We start from the raw sequence: 14,967 nt of genomic DNA, 5'->3' as shown, positions 1-14,967 counted from the left end.
CAAAATTAATCAACCGGATGCTGCAGAGCTCATTCCTCACATCAACCTTACAACTCTGACATCCCACATCACATCTAGGAGCTGTCGGCACATTCAGCTCAACTGTTTTGGGGTAAGCTCGCTTCCCATGCCTTGTATTGCATTTTTGTCGCTTTTTGTCTTTTCACTTGTGTGAGTACTATTTGCTTGATTTAAGTGAGCGCTTGATATCGTTTACATGTATATTAGATTTTCCTAACACTGTTTCAGTTTTCGTTACTATCTCACAGCTGTCGCATGCATGAAACTGTTTTTCACGAACAATCTCCAATTTGGTGACTCACCTCACCCACATGCATGTTGTTCCATTTTCTAAATCGGTCATTCGCCGTTTTTATGCATGATCATTCACTTATGCTTACACTCAATATCACCATGCATTGGCACTCACATTCACTTTCAATTGTCCGTCGATGAGTCTAGGCAGACTTGGCCCGGACTCTACCTCACCAAGAGCCTCACCAAGACAACATTACACAATCCTGAGATCGAAGGATTTGTCTTCCTCTCAGGAAATGCGCATTTCTTCCCAGTGACTATCCCCCAAGACAATTTTGCGCATTTTTGAGGGAGAGTGACTGTTGGCCTAGAAAATTGCGCAATGCAGTCACTGAGCCTGTAGCCATTGTGAGCTGAGATTGCACATTGCGCAATTCTAGCAGTCAACAACCATAATGGACTGTGCATTGCACAGTTCTAGTAGTCGGTCAGTCTCCCAGCAACCCAGACTATGCCTTGCGCAGTCTTGGTAGTCAGTCTCCCGACCTTTCAGCCGAAATTGCGCAACTTTCATGATCAGTCACACAGGTATGTTGCAAGTCGGTTCTCAAGTTCATTTTGGTTTTCAACTGACAGATTTCTTTCCATGAGTGTTGTTATGTCTCTAGGTATTGCAAGTGTTCATCTGCTTCTCAACGGTGCAGGTGCAATGGTTTCCAAGAGGGCAGAGTCGAAGACACCGCTCAGAGCGAGATGCAGTCGATCAAATTTCTATGAGCTTTCCTACTCACGAAGACATCAAGTTGTTCGTAGAAAAGAACATCAAAATATCACAGTGAGCAACAACATGAAAAACAGCTGAAGGCAACATACTGAATGCAGTGAATGCAACGAATGTAAGAGGAAGGTTGTTGACAACACAAAGGTAGAACAAAGTTGCCAGATCAAGAAGATCCACCGATAATGAAAGAAACTTTGGAGACTCAGGTTATGAGGTGATGGAGCGACATGAAGATCATGTGAAGACAAAGAATGGAACAAAGAAGGAGTTGCATTTGTTGAAGCAGCAACCCAGGAAGCACATGAAGCTGCACAGACAGACAAATGAGTTGGAGTAGGAACATGAACAACAATGGGCACAACATGCACTCACGGATGAAATTGTGCCCATACAAGTTAAAGATCCATCCTAGCAGCTGACACGGAGCAGACATGGTGAGCAATGTTGTTGATCGCATGCAAGGGATTTAGAAAATGCATGTCATTGTGCGCACGCATGCAATCCAACCCATTCAACACACTCACTAAGGCAAATACAAGAAACAAGTCCAACTAGCGCTGAACATGTACTTCGGCAAGTTGATGCACATGACCACCAGCACACACTTGAAGATCAGCACGGACACTATGCAGCAGTGTGTTGCTGGTTCAACCGCACCCAAGAAGACTATTTGCAAGTTAGCAGATGAGTTGGATGAAGGGGTCAAACCAATGCACTGGTTGCAAAGAAGGCAAGAGTTCACTTCAACAAGATGTAACCATGAGGTGCATGCACACCATCACGGATGACCAAGCTTGGCATCAACTCACCACCTTCACCATCAAAAGCATGTCAAAGAGTTGGTCTCATCACAACAAACTGAGTGTCAGTGATGTCTTGCATGGCTTGCTCAAGCAATTTTGTCTCACATGGGAACATGTGCATTGTAATGTCAAGTCATGTCAAATGTAAGTCAAGTGTCAATAATTGGATGTAACGGTCATAGAGTAGGTGAAGAGTCATGAGTGTAGTTGAACGGTCACAAAGGGGAATGTCAAGGGTCACCCCACCCTTTGCTATAAATAGTCCCTCATAACTCATTGTAGAGGCTTTTGGTCAGCCAAGCTTCTGATAAGACTATCTTGGAAAGAGCTTGGACAACATTGTAACATGCCTTGGCTTCTCCACTGCACGGAGCTAGTTCAAATCTTTGGAGGAGCAGGCGGATGTGGCTGTAACGTTTCACTATTGAGGCTAGCAGGTTTACATGGATGTATTGTATGGTTGGAACTTACACTTCTTTATATAATAAGAGCCAACACATTTTCATGCATATGTTGTTATTGTAGTTGGACTACTCCAGTTGCTTTAATGATGTATGTTGTTTAACTTATGTATTTGTGTATGAACTGCTTCGTATGAAACTATATGACTCTTGTTGTAGATGTGTTGTTGGTTTAACCATCACTTTGGATTGTCAAATGATCTTCTTTCCAGCTTGTGATTCATCTTTGCTCGTGTGTTCCCTTCCCAGTTGATTACTGATACAAGTTGTCAAGGGGCACACTAATCCCAACCCACTTGTGTTAGAACCTCTCATTCGCCTTCCTTAATTCACTACAGCGGTCGCACCCTTGCTACTGACAGAGTTATCTCACTTGCCTCTATGCAACATCGCAGTCAAGGCATTACCTTATGACCCACTGCTGGGACTCCTACACCAGACGGTCTGAGGTCTAATTGGGACTTCTTATCAGGGAGATCCCCTTGAAATCTTGGCGGGTCCAATATAAAATAAAGAAACACATAATAATTAATAAAGAAATGCATAATAATTTGTGCTTTTATACATGTAGTAAGTGTAAGAAACGAAATAATATATACACTAAATGTAGATGGGCCTAGGAGGCCATATCAATTCCTCTTGATTCAAATGGAAAGCGACCACACTCTACTCTTGGTTTACTAATGACACCTTTTGGTTTTCAATCGATGGATCCAAATTGTAGAGAGACATGCCATTTGAACTTAAAAGAGACATATTATATAAATTGACTGAAAGGATATTTGTATTTTCAAAAAGTCCCCTAAGTTGTGTAGGTAGGATTTTCAAAATATCCCAATCCAAAAAATAAAAGTGTTGTAGGTTTCATGCAAACTTGCAGGGAGATGTTTGATAAAGTTTTGGAATATTGTGTCGTAGATTTCATGCTAGAACATGGTGAGTAAGTTGACTAGGTTTTGCAAGATTGTGCTATAGATTTTGTGCTAGGTTATGATGAAAATGTATTGCTAGCCCATCGGGAGCTATTTGAAAAGGTTTCATGATATCATGAGAAAAAAATTGTTGATGAGGTGTTGTAGAACCGATGTACAATGTGTTGAAGGTTGTAGAAGATTTGTACTGGGCATTGTGGACATCTTCCACACAATGTTGTGGGGCATTAGAGTCATACTCTTCTTAAAAGAAATTGAAGATAGAGAAAATAGGATGTTGGATACTTAATCCTTGGGATTATTATATTTCTTAAATAATTAATTTAGGAGAAATATAAAGAATTAGGTGAATAATCATCGAACCTCTTGGAAGATGAAACCAAAGGTCACTTCACATTGTATTTATATATGGCTCTTTTAACGAAAAACCCTAAATACACGGAGTTATTCATCTTGGCATGATAGTGGAAAAGTTTTCTTTTTTAATAATTCCATTATCCTTGGAGCTTCTTTGCTTTGCAATATGAAGCACATCAATTATTCATTGACACCTCTTTTTCTGCATTCTCCCTTCGAACCCCTATTTTATTTTTAAACCACAATGAGAATTTCTTGAGAATCAATAACTTTGAAAGATTGAGCCACTAGATACAACTATTTCATAAATGACACAAATGGTAGAATTACAACATGTCTTTGGATATTTGAAGCCATGCGGCTGGGAAACAAATTGTTCACCAAACCACTCGAGCTAAGATCCTTCGACCCCTCCAACCCCTATTTGTTTGCATGGGTGTTAAGATTCATTCATTGCGAGTAAATATAAACCCTAAAAGGAATATTGAATGCCCTAATATGCTTTGTCAAAGTGTTGGGTGTTACCAACTCCAGTCTAACTCTTCTACATTTTGACTTCTTTAAAAGGGATTCCACTATACAGCTTTTGGTGAGATTGTCATTTTTGTTTTTTTTTTAATTGTATTTTTTAATGTATAAATTGATTCAATACTTTGAAAAATCCCATGACACTAGGATTGTGTAGAATTCACAACTCAAACAAATCTCTGACTAATTTAAACACAATTATCTTGAAAATATCCTAAAAAAAGAAGAAAGTAATCAAAATGTAGAACATTTACTCTATGTTGATACTTATTTTTGTGATGTGGTCTTTTCAATGTTGGCATGTTACTGGATACTACTAGCCTAAATCTCTTAACTCCGGATCTACCAAGCATCAAGAGCGATCAAGTCTCTTTTCACTCTAAAAGAGGTTTGCATCTCAAGAGTTTTGATCCCTCTCCATGCTTGGTAGATTCAGAGTTAAGATGGAACTAGGATGGTTTAATTTCACCCTTTAAATAGGCTATATTACACACGAATACGATGGATTAATAACATGGGTGAATACCATGAAGTTTTCGTTTTATTTTGTTTTGTTTCTTATTATTATTATTATTATTATTGTTTTGTTTTGTTTTATTATTTATTTTATTTTTTTATTTTAATGTTATTTTTGTTTTATTTTGATCGAATAAAAAAGTTTTCATGTAGGGTTATTTTTATTTTTAGGGATAAATAGGACATTACATTACATCTCTACCATATTGGGTTGGAGAGCGCCTCTTGGCGCAATTATGTGGTTTTGTTTGATGCTTGTGTTCTCTGCATCGTAACCACGACCAATTGGATTTAAGTACCAAGCATTCATACTGCATGGCCAATATCATGTTCATAGTTTTAATCAAATAACCTAATTCATATAACTTAGAATTAGGGGTAGGAAAAATGGACAACTTGCATTCTCATTGTGAAAGATTGTTACAAAGAGAGAAAATGATCATTGTTGTTTTGACATGATATGATAACAAGAATATATTTTCGTATATTAACTTGGCTACCTCCTCAACTCCCTTCATGAATAGAGTTTAATAATCTCCTCCTTGGTGCAACTCTAGGGAAGACTCTTGAGACACAAAACCTTCAACATGGTTGCATGTATCATCAATGGGGCTGACCAATTGAGGAAGCCATCGTTATATGTAAAAAACTTGTGGAGAAAGAACATAGTTACCGATCAAACGAGAAAGTGAATTGGTACTCGTTTTTTTCAGGTAGCAAAAAATCACCCAATTTTGAAAAGTGGTGATGCCAAAATACACCTTTTTTTAAACATATTTTTGGCACTTTAGATTTTGTTACGTATCAAGTATGAACATTTTTTTCGATGTTAGTGATTTTCATGCTGATTTTGAAAAGTGTTGATGCAACATCAACACATTTTTATAAATGTTAGTGATTTTCATGCTGATTATGAAAAGTGTTGATGCAACATCAACACATTTTTTTAGAGGGCTTATTTTTGAGACTTTAATTTTTTTTATGTATCAAGTGTGAACATTTTTTTTTGTTAGTGATTTTCATCTTGTTTTTGAAAAGGGTTGATGAGCATCAACCCTTTTTGTTTAGAGGGCTTAGCTTTTACACTTTAAATTTTCTAATGAATTAAGTGTGGATAATTTTTTTTAAATGTTGGTGATTTTCATGTTAGTAATAAACAATTAAAAAAATAATAATAAAAGCATGACAAAAACAAATACAAAAAAATATATAAAAAAACAAAAAACCTATAAAAATGTAAAAAAAACATAAAACATAAAAATATAACATAAGGCATGACAAAAGTAAAAATAATAAAAACATGTTAGTAATTGAAAAAAAAAAAAAAAAAACAAACAAACATGTTAGTAATAAAACATAAAAATAAAAATAAAATAACATGACAAAAAAATCAAATACAAAAAAATATATAAAAAAAAAAATTAAAAAACCTATAAAAATGTAAAAAAAACCAAAATTAACTCGTAAAAAAAAATGAATAAAAAATTAATGAAAAAAACAAAAAATAAAATAAATATCGAAAAATAAATAAATAAATGAATTTTTTCAAAAGAAAAAAAATAAAAATTAAAGAAAAACAAATTGTTCCAAAAAAAATATAAAAAACATTATTTTTAAGTTAAAATAATAATAATAATAAAACCTCATTACAAAAAAAAATCTTAAAATAATGACCCAAAAAAAAAATTTAAGAAAAAAAATTTAAATTAAAAAAATGATTTAAAATAAAAAATAAAAAATATTTAAATTAAATAATTTAAATAAACAAAATAATAATATAATAAAAATAATAATATAATAATTTTAGGAATAATTTTTAAAAAATAAAAATTATAAAAATAAAGAAATAACATTAAAAAAAAAAAAACAAAAAAAAACATTAAAAAAGAATTAAAACAATTAAAAAAAAAAAACAATTAAAAAAAAATTAAAAAAACACAAATTAAAAAATAAAAACAATTAAAAAAATAAAAAAACCAATTAAAAAAAAACAATTAAAAAAACAATATATATAAAATATATATATATATATATATATATATATATATAAACAATTAAAACATAACCCTTGCCCCTCACCCCCATCCCCTCCCTCCCCTGCCCCACGCCACGCCACCCCACCACCCTCCCTCACCCCGTCTCCTCCCCCTCTTTAAGGCCCACGAGTCATCATTATGAGTTGGTGGGTCGGGCGCTCTAACCGAGCGCATTTAACGTGATGAGCTGACCGAACGAGCCAATGAGCGGCCACACGAAAGTCATATGTAATGGCTAAATGTTGGCAAGGGTGGTGAGTTTATATGGGAGGGCGGTCTCGCACATGGGCGCCCACACCATAGGTCGACGTGAAAGATTAACGAATTAACCAAACGGTGGGTCGGCTTGGCAAGTCGGAGCCCCAATGAAAGTTAGACCGTCATATATATTAGCGGAGGAATGGTGAAGAAAGCATAACGAAAAATCTTCAAGTGGAAGTGTGAGCTAGAAGAAGCGAGTTGCAGACTTGACGAAGATTGGGTGAAGGGCAAAGTGCAGGCGGTGGCTAGGCCAAAGCATGGAGCCAAGGTTAAACGCATTTTGGTGAAGCCGCAGGGTGAGCTAACAGGTTAAGGCCGCAGGTCAGGTTGCGGGCAAGATCACAGGTCAGGCGGCGAGCAAAACTGCAGGTCGAACGCAGGGCAGGTGCACACAAAAGTGTGACGAGTTAACCGTAGGGTGAACGCACATGGTGACTCGGCGATCTCGGGCGGAGGTTCCCCTGGGTGACAGAATGGACGACCTGCGGGCTGGTTGACACGATCGTTTGGCGAGTTGGGAAGGAGCGCTCGAGGTGGTAGAATGGGGACCACTGGTGGTTGACATGAAGTTGGGCGAGCTCGGGTAGGAGCGCCCGAGGTGACGGAACAGGTGACCCACGAGTTGTTCGACCCGATGGTTTGGTGAGCTGGGCAGGAGCGCCCTGCGAACTGAACAAAATGATGGTTGGCGCGCTAGTTCGGGCGGAGTGTGTTTCGGTTGGCATGGTGTAGGCAAGCTGCAGGGTGTGTGCCAGGCGAGCGACATGACCGAGCAGCGCTGCACGAGGCAACTAAACGATGGGTGGCCCAAACGAAGCTGAACGACGGTGAACGGTGGAGGTGGCCCGTGGGAACCTCTACTCGGTCAACCCGACTTGTAAATTTGCAGATTTTGGGAGTTGGAACCTGGGGTTCCTCTCCGGTTGTAAGTTTATGTGAAATTTTGATATTGTCATTATTATTAGGCAAACTCATATTGCAGGGGGTTTCCCCTCCTGTTTATTATCCGCTGTGCACTTATGTTAAAAATGATAATGATGATGAATATGTTATGAATGTTTCCGCTGTGATAAACGAAGATAATACTTGGAAAGTTGAAAAATAAACTAAGTATGAAAGTTAGGCATAGTCCACAATTGTGAGTATTGTTAAAAAGGAAACGGGTGGTGGTGCCGCACCCCCTTCGTGCGGTTGGAAGAGTATTGCCAAGGTAGGGGCGTGATACCCTCCCTCCTCTCCCCTCACCCCTCCCCCACTCGACCCACACTGCACCCCCCTCCCTCACCCTCTTTTGGGAAAATTTAGTGTTTTTGGACAAACGCCTAACCCTCTAGACTAGTAGCTCAATCTATAAACAACAGTACAAAATGTTCTCTACCTTTTCTATAAACAATAGATAAAATAATAGAACATAGAACCTACTTGTAGCTTCCGCTTGTTCTTTATCTCCCTTGACCGATTTTGTTGCTCCTTCCCATACTTAAGTCGCTTGAGAAGTACTTGCACACAGGCAGAAACAAGAACCAATCAAAGCATATGATAATGATCTATTGATTAAACATAGCATGAAATCAAGTACATGATAAGCATATGAAAGCATCAAAAGATAATACAAGCATATGGAAAAAGATTTGAACACTTTATTAGTAAAAGGAAGAATTACAACCCAATTTGCCTGATTCAGCATCATTCCTCCAGTTCAATCCCATCCTCTCCTCATAACAAGCAAGACACTTTGACATCATTACTATACTTGCAATCAACTCAAATCTCATACCAACAACATCTCCCTACCATTCCATAATTTCCAGCCCCCCTGATCACTTAGATGAATGGTCTTTTTATAGGTGAATGAAAGAGGTTATGCCATCAATGGTGATAATGAATGCCTTTCTAAATTTAGAAATCAGTTCCATGGAAGAAGGAATAGGGGATTGATGTTCCTTAACTCCCTTCCTCATCCAAATGTGAACTCAAAGGAGTGGTTAGCCTTGAGAAACTTCTAGAGGCTTCTAATGGATAAGGAATCTTTAAACCCTCACGGAAATTCGCTCAAATTCGCCCAGCGCAAGCCAAAGAGGGACCAAGTGCGCTGCATAGCACCCTGACAATGTATGGTTTGCATTGCAACGCACCCTAATGAAGGCCTACCTATGCTGATCTTCTTAGAGGCAGTTTCTGGATGTTTTCAGTGATGGAACTTCTTGGGAAGTGAGGCATTCTGATGTTTAACTTCTTTAGGGCATGTAACAACTGCATTAGGGGTTGATGGGCCCTAATAGTATCGATCTGTAAGTTGGGGTTGATGTGCCCAAATGGATCTGTAACAGTTGTCCCATAAAGCATGAAGTCGTAGATATGTATGTCGAGTGAAATGCTTTATCATGTGGAGAGGAGGTTTCGAAGTAGAAGATCACATGCATCAATTACAATACATATATCATGATAATTTGATTTTTCTCATGAACTAGCTGAGGGAAGGCATACCCATGCTCAACTTATAAACTTTCATTACATGTACAAATATAGTCATCTACAGATATAGACCCATGAATGGATGACCATGAATGTAAGGCCATTGTACATTTGATATAGTACTCCTGAAAACATCGCAACCTAGATGGATGAAACTAGATCCAGGGTCTTCAATCTCGTTCAACCTTTTGCTCAAGTACAAGTCTAACCATGTGAATAGATGTTCTGAAGTCGAACATGGAAAGACATCGTCTGATTACCAACCAATGATGTAAGCCGTTAAGAGACGCGAGAGGAATCACTGATAATGATAATGATCCTTAAGGTACTACAGTACATTTCACATGGTGTGAATAAATGATTTGATGTCGAACACCATACAAAGTCTTTCGGTCGAAGGCCAGTGATGTCAACCTGTCGCTGGAAGCGAGAAACTTGTCATTGATGTATGCAAGCTTCAAGGTATTGAAGGGGTGTTTCTAAGTCAACTTCTTGGATGATGTGCTGATGTCGAAAATAAGCAACTCGTCACAGGAGGGCCTTGATGTATCCCACATCTATGACACGAAACGAGGTAAATGATTTTGGAGATGAAAAAATTACTGAAGAAAAAAGGTTCAGGAATGACGGTCATGAAAATGAAGGTTTACGGTATTGCAAAGGATGAAGTTTGAACTGAATGACTTCTCTTGAACATGTCGGTGACACTAAGATGAATTGGTAGCATTGACCCAAAACAAAGTAATGGATGGTATGATAGACCAACGGTGTGATAACCATCAAGCTAAATGACCCAACCCACATAGTCACGATGATGAGGTGAAAGTGTCATGTTCAAGAGTGACTTGCTACCATAAAGTTTTCTCGGCTTTTTCCTTTTTCCCCAGTCATTGCTGACCATTAACTCTTTATTTTTTATCAAGATTTAGGAGGATAACATATGCTTGTTGTATAATTTCACCCTTCAAGTGAATCCATCACTATTTGATGCTTTAACAAGTCTAGCGAAGGTGAAACTCGACCTTGTCTTAATGGACAAGTTTGTTGCTATTTGATGTTTTTTAACGAGTTTAACAACAAAGATAACTCAGTCCTTTTCATGTTTAGGAAGTTTGAAAAGGGACGAAAAGGAAACTCCACAAGTTCTTTTTCGTAAAATAATATCTCAAGTCTGAAAAAATGTAAAATAATATAAGAGAGATATAGTTTCCAATCCTTTAACAAGTTGGAAAGGACAAGCGCTCGACAATCTTTTCATGTTTAGAGAGTCTGAAAAAAGCTTAAAGAGGACTCCATTTTGAGGAATGAGTGGTGTCTAGGATAGCAACTAATCTCGGTGATTTTGGAACTTCTCAAAACATGTTGATTTATGTGAAGAGGTTGGCTAATAGGACCACTTATTGCAATTGTTCCTCAAAAAAAGGTAAAACAACCAAGTGAAAGCGTATGATTGGCCAAAGAGATGATGGTGATGGAATGAAACAACCAATGCTCATCTGATGAAAAGGATGATAGAATGGAAATCGCAAGGGTTAAAATGGAAATGGGTTCATTTTTACACAAGCTTGAACCATAGGGAACTATGCTTGGATTCAGTTTCATTTTTACGCAAGCTTAAAACGAAAAACTATGCTTGAGATTGGTTTACGTGCCCCTAGCATGATAAAAAGGAGAGTCTCCTGTAACCAGATGGAAGTCGTTGTGGTGAAGCAGGATGGTTATCCAACACATTTTTAGGAAAATTTAGTGTTCTTGGACAAATGCCTAACCCTCTAAACTAGTATCTCAACCTAGAAACAATAGTACAAAGCGTTCTCTACCTTTTCTATAAACAATAGATAAAATAAGAGAACATAGAACCTACTTGTAGCTTCCGCTTGTTCCTTATCTCCCTTGATCGATTCTGTTTCTCCTTCTCGTACTTAAGTCGCTTGAGAAGTACCTTCACACAGACAGAAACAAGAACCCATCAAAGCATATAATAATGATCTATTGATTAAACATAGCATGGAATCAAGTACATGATAAGCATATGAAAGCATCAAAAGATAATACAAGCATATGGAAAAATATTTGAACACTTTATTAGTAAAAGGAAGAATTACAACCCAATTTGCTTGATTCAGCATCATTCCTCCAGTTCAATCCCATCTTCTCCTCACAACAAGCAAGACACTTTGACATCATTACAATACTTGCAATCAACTCAAATCTCATACCAACAACATCTCCCTACCATTCCATAATTTCCATCCCCCACGATCACGTAGATGAGTGGTCTTTTTATAGGTGAATGAAATAGGTTATGCCATCAATGGTGATAATGAATGCCTTTCTAAATTTATAAATCAGTTCCATGGAAGAAGGGTTAGGGGATTGATGTTCCTTAACTCCCTTCCTCATCCAAATGCGAACTCAAAGGAGTGGTTAGCCTTGAGAAACTTCTAGAGGCTTCCAATGGATAAGGAATCTTCAAACCCTCACGGAAATTCGCTCAAATTCGCCCAACACAGGCTAAAGAGGGACCAAGTGCGCTGCATAGCACCCTGACAGTGTATGGTTTGCATTGCAGCGCACCATAATGAAGGCCTACTTGCGTTGATCTTCGTAGAGGCAGTTTCTGGATGTTTTCAGTGATGAAACTTCTTGGGAAGTGAGGCATTCTGATGTTTAACTTCTTTAGGGCATCTAACAACTACATTAGGGGTTGATGAGCCCTAATAATATCGATCTATAAGTTGGGGCTGATGTACCCAAATGGATCTGTAACACACCCCCGTCAACCTCCCTCCCTCCCCCCTTACCCCCATCCCCTCCTTGCCCGGGCCCCCAGCAAGCGGCTAAGAGGGTGGGGGTTGGGTGGGGGATCAACAGAGAGGGGATGGGTTAAGGGGGAGAGGGCGTGGTTGAGGGAGAGGGGTGGCGAAGGGGAGAGGGGAGGGTAGAGAGGCGGAGGGACGAGGGTGAGGGAGGGGATAGGGGTGAAGGAGGAGGGCGACGTGGGGAGCGGGACAGGTGGGGGAGGAATGGGAGGGGACAGGGGTGAGGGGCGGAGGTTATGTTTTAATTGTTTATATATATATATATATATATATATATATATATATATATATATATATATATATTATTTTTTTTATTGTTTTTATTTTTTATTTTTTTAAATTGTTTATTTTTTTTAATTTTTTTTTTAGTTTTAAAATTTAAGTTTTTTTAATTTCAATTTAAGTTTTTTTTTTTGTTTTTTTTTTTTTTTGTTTGTTTGTTTGTTTGTTTTTTTAAATTCTTGTAATTTTTAAATTTAAATATTTTTTTATTTTATTTTTAAATTTTAAATTTTTTTTTTATATAATTTAAATTTTAAAATAATTTTTTTTAATTAAAATATTTTTAATTTTTAATTTTTTATTAATTTTAGATTTTTTTTTTTAATTGTTTAGATTTTTTTTTTAACATTTTTTTTTAGATGATGTTTTTTTTTAAACTTAAAAAATTGTCTTTTTTTATTTTTTATTTATTTATTCTTATATATATATATATATATTTTGTTGTTGTTTATTTTTATATTTATTTATTTAAATTTTTCATTTTTACAAGCTAATTTTGATTTTTTTTTTAATGAAATTTAATTTATTTTTTGTCATGAATTGTCCCCTTGTCACCTCTGGCTAGTTGGGCCTCGAGGTCGTCGGGGATTTTTTTTTTTTTAGTTTTTAATTTTTTAATGTTGTATTTTATTTTTGTAATATTTTTTTTAAATTTTTAAATTTTACATATTATGGTTAATTTTTTGTTACATATATATATATATATATATATATATATATATATATATATATATATATATATATAGTCATGTTTTATTACTTGTTATTATTTTTTTTTTTTTTTTTTCAATATATATATACATTTTTTTATAATCTTGGTATGACTTTCCGATTTTCGAGTTTACATGTCCATTATTTATCCCACTACAGGGGGAGGGTAGCACAAAATTCGAATCCATGATCTCCGGTTCGGTGAGACTTCATTCCATGGCCATCGCCACTTGAGCTACCCAAGGTAGATTTTTATTTTTATTTTATATTTTTATTTTATATTATTATTATTATTTTTATCAATATTTGAATTTTTGTTTTCTTTTGATTTTTTGTATTTTATTTATCTTTATTTATTTATTTTTTCAATATTTGAATTTTTGCATTTCTATATATTTTTTATATTTGATTTTTTTGTCATGTTTTTTTTTTTTTTGAATTTTTGTTTTCTTATGTATCTTTCATATATATATTTTTTGTAGGGTATGTATCGATGCTTGTCTAGCAACCCGATCCTATTATGTGCAATTTGAGAGTTGATTTTAAATTTTTTGTTATAATGAATCAAGTCTACCCCACAATGTGTTAATTTCATGGTTGGTTTTTAAGTTTTCATTACAATGGGTTGAGCTCACCTACGTTGCATGTCAATTTGATAGTTGATTTTTAATTTTTTTTTCGCAATGTATCAAGTTGTCTTAGGCTAAGATTTCAAAATTGCTATATATTTAGCATTTAAAAAAAATTACTCTTGGTATAATAACTCTTTTATTCAGGTGTTCATTTTTAAAGTTTTTTTAGTCATAAATTTTTTCCATAATGTCATGCTTAAAATATTTTGAAAATTTAAGATTGTTTTGTAATCATAATCTTTGGTTTTAATTCCATGGTTGAAAAATTGTCAAGATTTTTAATGTTTTTCTAAGTCATGATATTTTATCTTTAATGTTATGGTTGAAAACAATTATAAATATGTTTTCTTAGCACCATGCTTGAAAATTGTTGGAATTTTAAGGTTTTTCAAAGATGTGATATTTTAAATTTAATGTCATGCTTAAAAATCATTGGAATTTTAAGGGTTTTCAAAGATTTCAAGGTGTTTTTTGCACCAAACAAAATGACTTTTATTGTTTTTCATTGTTATTTTAAAAAATATTGAAATTTACTCTGAAAAAAAAAATATATATATATATATATATAAATAAAAAATAAAAGATAAAAATTAAAATTAAAAAAATAAATAAATCAAAATCAAAATCAAAATTTATTCCAGCATCAGCACTTTTCGATTTCAAGGTGTTTTTTCATTTTTTTGGGGATTTTTGGGCTCGTGTACCCGTTTTGAGGTAATAGTTCCCGTTTGATTGGTAACTATGTTAAAGGCTTCACAAGTGAAATTATAAGGGAATGGGATCCTTGATCACCATGTGAAGAAGAGAATAAAAGTCTTATTATTGTTCTTTCTCTCTTGTTCTTCCCCTTGCAAGGATCCTTTCCACCCAGAAGATGTCTACATGCCGATCCCAAATACAATCACGTCTACACCTCTAACTATGTAATGTACATAAGGTCTCAGTCACATGTGTATGTATCTAGTAGTCTATATATATGAATCCTACCATGTGATGCAGAGAAGAGCCTATACACTAGAAGCCCTAGTAGCTTGTAGAAATATCTATTGGATCCCTCAAGTGCCTTCTCTGAAGCTTGGGATTTGGACAAACTTTCTTCTGTGGACAACTTG

This window comes from Pinus tabuliformis, chromosome 3_2 (assembly GCF_031772625.1).
Source record: "Pinus tabuliformis cultivar Carrire ecotype Pingquan chromosome 3_2, CPIR1, whole genome shotgun sequence".
NCBI lineage: Eukaryota > Viridiplantae > Streptophyta > Pinopsida > Pinales > Pinaceae > Pinus > Pinus tabuliformis.
Note: the sequence above shows the minus strand (reverse complement) of the source record.